Genomic DNA, 10000 nt, shown 5'->3' with positions numbered 1-10000 from the left:
AAGACATTTCAATATGAAATGATTAAAAATAATATTTTAATATTATTCATGCATCGCACATGTATGTGTACTAGTTTTAATCTATAGGAAGAAAGATAATTTTTTTCTTATTTTACCCTTTATATTAATACTAGATACAGAGGGGCTCGTGCTATATTATTTTTGTTTTAATTTATGTGTCACAGATAGAATTTAAAATGTTAATCAAATTTTTTATATAATTTTTAGATATTTTAAGTTGTTAACTATTATGATTTATCGTATTTTTACGTAATTTTCAAATAATATATATTACTTTCTACTCCCCAATTTATGTTGCATTGATAAAATTTTGAGAGTCAACCTAAATTTTTTATATATCTTTTAGATATTTTAAATTTTTAGTTATTGTGATTTATAATATTTTGTTATGTCATTTTTAAATTATATATGTTACTTTTTCTGTCTCAATTTATATAGTGCTGACAGAAATTTGAGAGTCAGTCAAATTTTTATGGCTTTTATATTTTTAAGTTATCAAATATATTTTAAGTTATTAAATATTGTAATGTATAATACTTTTTACGTAATTTTTAAATATATAACATACTAAAATTAGTAAGATAAATAAATTAAAAAGAAGAATTTTTCGACATACCTTCTTCAATCCCTTATTAATACAACAATTAAAATAGACTAATAAGTACTTTCTTCATTTTTTTTATTTGTCATATTTTAACTTGTCACATCTACTAAGAAAATAATAAATAAAATAATTCTTTTATTATAATATTGTTATTAAATGATGTTTACATTGTGTCTTAAAATTAATTTGAAAAAAATATTTAATGCTTAAGAGTCAAATAGAAAAAAACATATCTTTTTTTGATATGTCTAAATGATAAATAAAAGTAGAAGATCTAATTAGAAAATTAACCACAAATAAAAGCGAGCGAAAAAATTACTTAACATATACTCCCTCCATTTTATTTTATATGTCGCCATTTGACCGAATACGGAGTTTAAAAAATAAGTGATGATTTTTTATAAAGTTTACAAAATTATTCCTCTTAAAGTTAATCTTAATATTTACATTTTAATTATTTTTTCTTAATAAGTGAAACTCAATAAGAATAAAATGAAAATGATGTCATTAAATATTTATCAAATAAAAAAAAATAATATTCTTTTTGAATATATCAAAAAGAAAATAATAATATATAAAACGAGACGGAGAAAATATTATTTTTAAATTTTAGTAAATTATTTTAGAGTTTAATGAGCGAACTATTTTAATTTTAAAGCTTCGGGAAAAGAGAACGGATGGGACTTGTGAGGAGATGATATAAGCAGAGGATTCTTTGGTGGAAGAGTGAGGTGATGGAAATGATATAAACAGAGGAAACTCTAGTCCAGCCACTCAAAACAAATACATAGAAGCTATGAATTTAAGTTTTGTGTATCAATAAATTTGTTTTACTATAACAGGTTACTTAATTTTTTTTCTTTTAAGTTTTATAAAAATAATTAGATAACCTATATAAGATCAAATTAACTAGTAGAACCAACATTCCCTCACGATCCAATCATAATACTTTATTGTAATTGAAAGGACTGAAATGCCCCTCAAAAGCTAAGCGCACTCATTGATCAGCAGTGTACTTATTCCCATTTGTAAGATGGTGGAACTCATTTCCCAAATCATTATTGTAAAATCCATCGAGATAGATAACAATTGATATGAAAACTGTAAGTAACATAGACGTCATTTATTATTTCTTAAAGAAAGTATAAAATTTATCATGGACACGTAGAAATGTGAACTGAAAGAGTATACATAATGGTAAATCATCATTTGCATAAGACTGTTGTTAATTCATTTTAAAGGAAACCATAGTTATACTAATTAAATGAAAAATTAAGTAGTAACTACTAATTTTCGGTAGGGAGATAAATGAAGGAATACCTTGGAAGGGAAGAACGCCAGCCCCATGAGTTTTGGAAGACAGAGATAAACCCAAAGGCAGGAAGGACTAATAGTGTCAAAAATAATAACAGGAACTCCCATCTCATTTCCAATATCCACTGCATAGTAAAAGAGTCCTTCTGGTATAACACATGTGACCGGTTCTTTAACTAGGGCGCTTAGCATTTCTTTGAGGAAAGGCTCAGCCACGGTCTGCAAGGAGCTGATAATGTCTCCGAATTGTTCGACCGAGCGCGGATGATCTTCGGGGAGGCCATCGGATATTATGAGAAATCGGAATCCAGGATATTGCTCGAAACGAGATTGGACGTTGGTGTGACGGATGAGACGTTGTTGATTGTGGTTTGTGTTAAGGAAGGTGACTTTCAGGCCTGCAAGGCACAAGAGCTCAGCTAATTGTAGCATGGAGTTTATTGGGCTTTGCAAAGGGAGAGGGAAGATGAGAACGTGAGGAATAATGGATATTTCTTCCTGCTGTTGCTGATCCATGCCTGTATGTTACGTTCTCTAATAGTCTTTCACGTCCGCTGGTGGGTTCGGATAGATGAAGTTACACTTCGTATCTCATATTTTATATTCCTTTCTTCCGTTTAAAAAAAAACATTAATCACTTTAATTTGACACAAAATTTAAGAAATGAAAAAAGACTTTTAATTTTATGATTTTAAATTAAAGTTGTGTCAAATGTATCAAAATTTTCTTTAATCTTGTGATGTTAAATATGTTATGTGAAAAGTTGAAATTAAAATATTGTAAAAATATATATATATTTTTTAAACTAATTAAAAAGAAAAATAGTTCATTATGTTTTAAACGGAGGGAATAGTTAGAGTGTGACATTTTCCTACGCCAGTTTTCTTCTCATCGTTGACTTAATTACTACTTCACTCGTACCAATTTATGTATCATTTTTCAAAAAATTAAACTAGTAGTTTTTTAGGACAACCTTCATCTGATATATTTTAAATTATTACATTTTTTGACTTTAACACCTTGTAGATGTTAAATTTAAAATATGTAATTTTTTTTTTATTTTTTTTTTAAAATGATGCCTGAATTTATGATCAATTTTTTTTTTTTTTTGTTAAACAAAACCGACTCTTAAAATTTAGAAAATACCACATAAACTAAGACCCAGGAGTAGTAAATAGTTTGGCACGCTAACGTGTTGATGGTGTATACGAGGAGCATATTATATACCCCTTAACACGTGTGAAGGGAATCATAGATATATTTCTTAAATGAGGAAACCTTATTTAAGTTCAAGTGGAGCTCATTCCAGCCTGTGTGAAAACAAAAGTATATGCATTTATATCGAGATTGATCCACTTGAGCAAGTTTGAATAGTTTCTCGATAAATTAGATCCAGATCTCAAATAGGGATATACTTTTGTTCCATCCTTCAATTTTACTTGTTCAATATTAATTTTACACATCACTTAAGAAATAATAAATAGAAGATTTAAGTAATTCGTGGCTCATTAAAATTTTGGGAAGATTCACGTAGACACCTCAACCCACACTTGTACCTATTGAACACAACAATCTTTAACAAATTTGAAATAAATGAAAATCTGTTGAAAACTGAAAGTGAGTATAACTCATACGCTAATATCATAATAGATGGACCAATTAAATTATTCCACATGTCAGTGAGAATCAAATAATTTTTACAAAAGTAACTTTATTTAAATAATTAAAGAAACATGATTTTTTTTAACTAATCCAAACAACCCCCGCCACCTTCTCCTTCATCGAACCCACCACCTTTCCACTGACATTGGTGTCGCAAGTACACCATGTCAGCGCCTTATTTTTTTTCTTTTCTTTTGATTGTATCACTCCTTCTTCACTACTAACCATTTACAATAGTTAAAAAAACACAACGAACTTTCACCAAAAAATTAATGTGTATTACTTTTACTAAAAAAATGAAACTTTGTCAGATTTTTTAAAAAACTTACATCTATTTTTTTCGATAAACAAATGCATGAAAATTAAAAGAAAGAAAGAAAGAAAGAAGAAGAGGAATTCTAAAGGTAAAAAAGCAAGGGTAAGGGTAATTGTGTTGAAAGCTAGGTTTGCTGCAGTGGTTTACTTGATTTGGATAGAGCAAAATAATCGTATTTTTCACAAGAGTTACTACGACAGATGACATTATTTATGAGCTAAAACTAGGACTTTGCAGTAGAGTTCAAGGGAATAGGAGACTAGTGAAATATATTGAAAAACTACGATAGATAGCAGTGTCTTGTCTTTGTTGTTTGATAGGAGTTTATTTCGTACTAGTGGTAGTTAAGAGAAGGGAAACAAAGGTTTCGACCCCTTAGATTTGTGATGACCTTTCTTGGTAATTAATAAAATTCTTTAATTGTCAAAAAAAAGGAAGAAGAAGAAGAAAATAGGGAGGGAGACAGAAGGAGAGAGACATTAGAGGAGAGGGGGTGGTGTAGAGTGGAGAACATGAGGGAATCGTGGATGAAAAAAGATTAATTGCTTGGGAGGGGTAGATTTAGAGGAGGACGATGATATTTCTTCTTTTATTTTTTTTAATCATTGTAAACACCTAATTTTTTACCAAATCTAAGTGTTTTTGCCATTTTAGTGTTCAATTTCGTTTTAGGGTCTAAATTAGATATTTTAAATTTATCTCATTTTTACTAAATTTATTTTAAAAATTTTGAAAAAAACTACAAAAATAGAGTCACATTTTAAATAAGTTTTTATTTTTATTTTTTAGTTTTTATTTGTTTATTTATTTTTAGAAAAAAAAAAGAAAAAAAAAGAAATTTTTTTCTAAATTATATTTGTATCTTCTTTCAATTTTTAATAAAGAATGTTGTGATATTAATATTTCTTAACCATATTCCTAAGACTAGCTAATTAACTTATCTTGTATTTTGTTAGTTTCAAAATAGACTTTATTATTTTTATTTTACTTAAAATATTAATTAAAAAAAAAAAAAAAAACTACCCAAACCACCCCACAAGTCCTACTTTAACAAAACCTCTCCCCCATTATCTGCCAATTTTCCTGTAACACAAACACACACACACGACACAAACACAAACATACACTAATTATATAACACACACATGCACACAAAAATCAAGGGGGGAAGAAAAAGACAACACATAGGAGAAGAAAAAAAAGAAACGAAAAAGCAAGAAACAAAAGAGAAAACAAAAAGAGAGATAGCAAGCGGATTGACAACGATTTAGAGTTATTGGTTTGACCCAAAATTTTCAGTTCGTGGTTTTTTTTTTGTGGAGAATTATTTTCACAACAGGTAACATTTAAATCATTTATTGTAGTTTAAGATGATGTAAATGAAAACGAAATTTTGTTGTCAAAGATAACACTTAGTCAATCATCTTTATATAATTTAATTTTGTGGTTGTATGAAATCTTATTTCGATATTTTGGAAATTGCTTTAAATTTGTATTTGCTTAACGTCAACTTTATAATATGAAGTATGTTAAGGTTTTTGTATCATTAAATTTAGACAAAAATTGAACTAACGTGTGATAATTTTTTTTGCATGCTTAAATGTCTAGTTGTCGGTGTTCTTGATTAAATGCGAAGTTTGCATGACCAAATAATATGTGTTTGAAGTTGGAATAATAATATTTATTTTGAATAGATCTCGGTTTAGTTATAAACCTTAGCAGTGATTGTTGTTTACGTGTTGCATTATTAGATAATGACTTTGATAGTAGAATTTATCTTTTTGTCCGCATGTAATATTTATCTCAATGATTATATGTGAATTCTTTTATATTGGTTTCACTTTAGTCATGATTTACATTTTACTTCAATTTATCATTTAATCATTGATAAATATAATAAGTATATCATGCCTTTAATCGAATATGCCGTCTCGGTCCCTTTTTATCTCCTATTTGTCTGTTGTTTATTGGACAGATGCAAGTTGCATAATGTGTAATAGTGGGTTAACTGTAGTTATATTAGATTTAATAAAAGATATATATAGAAATATAAATATGTTAGGATTTGAATTTGGAGTATTTAACGTGACTTATCAATTTGTGTGCATGAATGAAGTTAAAAATGACTTGCTAATATAGTCCTTTATCGTAGGAACGTATAACAAAATTTATTAATTCTAAGAAAAGATTAACTTTCATTTTTTATTTTTTTAAAAATCCATATTAATGCTGAAATTTTATTTTTATATTTGTTCAATTCCCCATTTTGCCAAATTCATTCTTTACTAGTTTATTTTCTTTATTTATGATACAAGAAAACTATTGAATTCGTTAAAAATGATAAAATTATCTCGAGTTATAAGAGATGAACGAATATCTTTAACGTTAAACGAACTTTAGGCACATTTTAAAATGTTCATCTCATTTAAGAATGCGGCCTACGAATCGTTTGCGAGACATTGAAAAGTTAAGGATACAGTAATGTACCTTAACAAAAAAATTTTAAACTTAATTTTTCACAAATTTAATACAAGTGATTTAAATAGTTTTAATATACCAGTGAAAATTGACGATGAAGTTGGAAAGCCCTGCTACCGACCATTCGTTATAATTAAATTAATTTACCATTCGAAGCCAATTGAATTGGGTTGGGTAGGTTTTAAACCCATTAGGTGCTTATTTAGATTAGGAAAATAGGGACGACTCATAAATGCCATAAAGGCGCGAGAAACGTGCCAAAATTTGTGGTGAGGCCGAAAAGTACTACTATCGGTAAGCCACACGTCAATATAATAAATAATTTCAAAATAAATTAAAAGAAGGAGGCAAACAACTTTTAGGTTAACAAATATTATAAATCCTAAAAAAAATTAATTTAAGCCAGACGTAAGTCATTAAAGCGACCGTGCTAGAACCACGGGACTCGAGGGGTGCCTAACACCTTCCCCTCGGTCAACAGAATTCCTTATCCGGATTTCTAGTTCGCAGATGAAAAAATAAAAATTGAAGAGTCATTTCCTTTTGAATAGGGATTCAATAAGGTGACTTGGAACACCCAAACTCAATTCCAAGTGGCGACTCTGTAAGTAAAGTAATCCCTTTTCAAAACGTCACTTTAATCGGAAAAAGCCATTTTCTCTTAAACCAACTCCCTAGCGGGGTCGGATGCGGTGAAAAACAGGGGTGTGACAGATGGCGACTCTGCTAGGGAAACAACTAGAATTCGAGCTTTTATATTGACTTAATTGACTTTATTTAATTTTGATATTGTATATTGTTGGCCTAAATGTGTTCTTTGCCTACATGTTTATCGCTTTGATATTATTTGAATTGCAATATAAACTGTCTTCTCTCGCACACCCATCTGAGTCTTCTGAGATACTGTATATTCGGAGATGCGGTATACGCTCACGAGCTTGAGATACCAGAGATGCGGCAACGCTCCTGGGAAGGATTCTGTAGTCACCCATGATTTAGGACGGAAAGGGACCAACAGTGAGGCCGGAAAGCCCTGCTACCGGTAAAGCTGTCCCTTGCCGACTCGAGTTGTCCGCTCGTTTCATTGACAGTCTAGATACCTAACTCCACCAGGTTAAACCTAAACTAGACTTAGATATGGCTATCCCTAATAGACTGCGTTCTATTTGTATCATGTGTATTTTTGACTTAGCGGGGCTCGACCCTGGGGTCGGGTTCGTCTAGGTCAGGTGTCACCTTTTTTGAGACCATCATGTACATTTTATGTGCTACTTGTTGCATTATAGGAAACGCCATATCGAATGTTGACCGGCTTTTAAGTGAATTAATTGATCTGAAAAAGGGGTTAAATAAAAATTTTTAAGGATTTATTTTAGAAAATATATAAGATTTTACATAGAACCTTTTTTTTTGTAAAGATTAAGTCGTTTTAATGTCGTGGTCTCATTATGTCCGTTTTCTTTGGTTTTAAAATCTTTCTCAGGAATATCATAGAGCCCATTTTTGTCAAACATTTTAAATAATTTGGTCCACTATTTTATTTTAATAATTTAATTATTTCTGATCTGTCTGGTTCAAACGTCATCAAATTATTGTCTCTACTCTAGGATGTTTAAGAAGACTTGGATACTCCTGTTTTGTCAGTTATTATTTTCTCATGCTCATTTTGAAATCTTATTCCGTGTCATCTCGTCAACTTCTTTTGAAAATTATTTTTATCCTGCTTTAGGAGGTTTAGAATAGAATTCTTATTTGCCATCATTATCCTATAGGGCAATATGAACTCAGTTGGAAGGAGTGACAAGAGGCCGAGGGATGATGAAGTACCCCATTTCATGGTGTTGGATAAAGTTCCAAAGCTATTGCGGATATGGTATAACAATATGACTGACTATGAACAGGGAAAAGTATATAAACACTTGGGATTTTTAAGGAGTCTATTAAATGTTGAACCACGAAGAGACGTGATAGAATCTTTGGTACAGTTTTGGGATCCTTCAAACAACGTATTCCGATTCTCCGACTTTGAGCTTACTCCCACACTGGAGGAAATAGGGGCGTTTATTGGAAAGGGAAAGAACCTTCACCGAGGAGAATCCATGATACCAAAGCATGTCACTTCCGAAAGATTTTTCGAGCTATTGCACATAAAAAAGAAGAACATAGGAGGCTGCCTAGAAAATGGATGGGTTCGTCTAAAATTTTTGTACAAAAGATATGGTCAAGAAAGGGGATTCGAGTTGTTTAAATCATAACTTAACAACGGGGGATGCTACCAAACCTGGAAAAAGCACAGTTCTGAAGCATTCATAGTGGCTTTTTTGGGAATCATGGTATTTCCAAAGAGAGGAAGAAAAATCAGCACCAATCTGGCTGCGTTTATTACCGCTTTTGAGAAGAATCCTAAGGTCACCCTCGTGCCTATGATTTTGGCAGACATTTATCGGGCCCTGACGATGTGCAAAAGTGGAGCGGACTATTTTGAAGGATGTAACATTCTATTGCAATTATGGATGCTCGAGCATATTCGTTACCATCCATTTGTTGTGGATTTTTGAGTCGAGTGGAATGATTATATTAAGGGCCATGAGAAGAGGATGGAGAACCAAAACTTTCCCGAAGGAATAAGAGCTTGGAAGGAGTACTTGGAGGGGTTGACGATGGACAAGATAGGGTGGAATTATCATTGGTTCCCCTCAAAAGAGGTGATATATATGTTTACTTTCTGACCCTTCATCGTCTTAATGGGTCTCCGAGGTGTTCAGCCCTACGTGCCACTAAGATTCATGCGATAATTCGGTCGACGTCAGCATATACCGCCAATCGAGGATATGAAAGAGTTCATGTACGAATTCCTCCCTGCCTATGGGCCGTCAGGCACGTGCTCTCGCTCCATAACTGCCAAAAGCATTATCCAGGATCTACTCAAGTCTGAGGGAGGGTTAAGTTGCAAGACATCTTTGGAAGGCATCTTGATGATAATTATTAAAGTCCTTGTTTCCTTAGAATTAGTTTCTTTATAGGTTTTTTTTAGTATTTCTCCAGTATTCTGAGTCTTTTCTAGTTTTAGATAATTTTAGTTTCCTTTCATTAAAGCTTTGTTTTAAGAACAGTTGGAAATGCATGGAAAATTTCGCGTTTGTTTCAAGTTTATTCTCCTTATTTCTAAATATATATATATATATATATATTTACCATATCCATGAACTACATGATGATCTGATTCATGTAAAACATGATACGTAGGCAACCCTCGGCGGGTGCGATCAAATATTTTTTTCAAGTTTCAAGTAATAATTTTAAGATGTTGGCATTAAATAATGAGGGTAAAAAAATTAATTCACCAAAGCCGGGATGAAACAAGAGGGTTTTCCTAAGTCCATTTCAGGAAGGAAATTACTTAGGTGCATGACATTTGAGTTAGTTATGAATATATTTTTTAAAAAAAAAATCTCTAAATCCTAACATATTTGTTTCTGTTTCAAAGAGAGAGAGAATAAGGTGGTTGGTTGTGGTCAAGCTGGCCTCTCACCCGTACAACACAAGGTATAAAGGAAAAAGAAAGATGACTCGGAAAGATGGAACAGAATCTGATAATGAAGAAG

General features: G+C 31.2%; 1 pseudogene; it reads right to left on the bottom strand.

Moving 5' to 3' along the window:
- The window catches only part of LOC107863427, a 7807-nt pseudogene extending 5279 nt beyond the window's left edge, over positions 1-2528 (bottom strand).
- Between the last annotated feature and the right edge of the window lie 7472 nt (positions 2529-10000).

This window comes from Capsicum annuum, chromosome 3 (genome assembly GCF_002878395.1).
Source record: "Capsicum annuum cultivar UCD-10X-F1 chromosome 3, UCD10Xv1.1, whole genome shotgun sequence".
In the NCBI taxonomy this organism is placed as follows: Eukaryota; Viridiplantae; Streptophyta; class Magnoliopsida; order Solanales; family Solanaceae; genus Capsicum; species Capsicum annuum.
The sequence above is the reverse complement of the archived record's forward strand: the minus strand, read 5'-3'. Positions and strand labels throughout refer to the sequence as shown.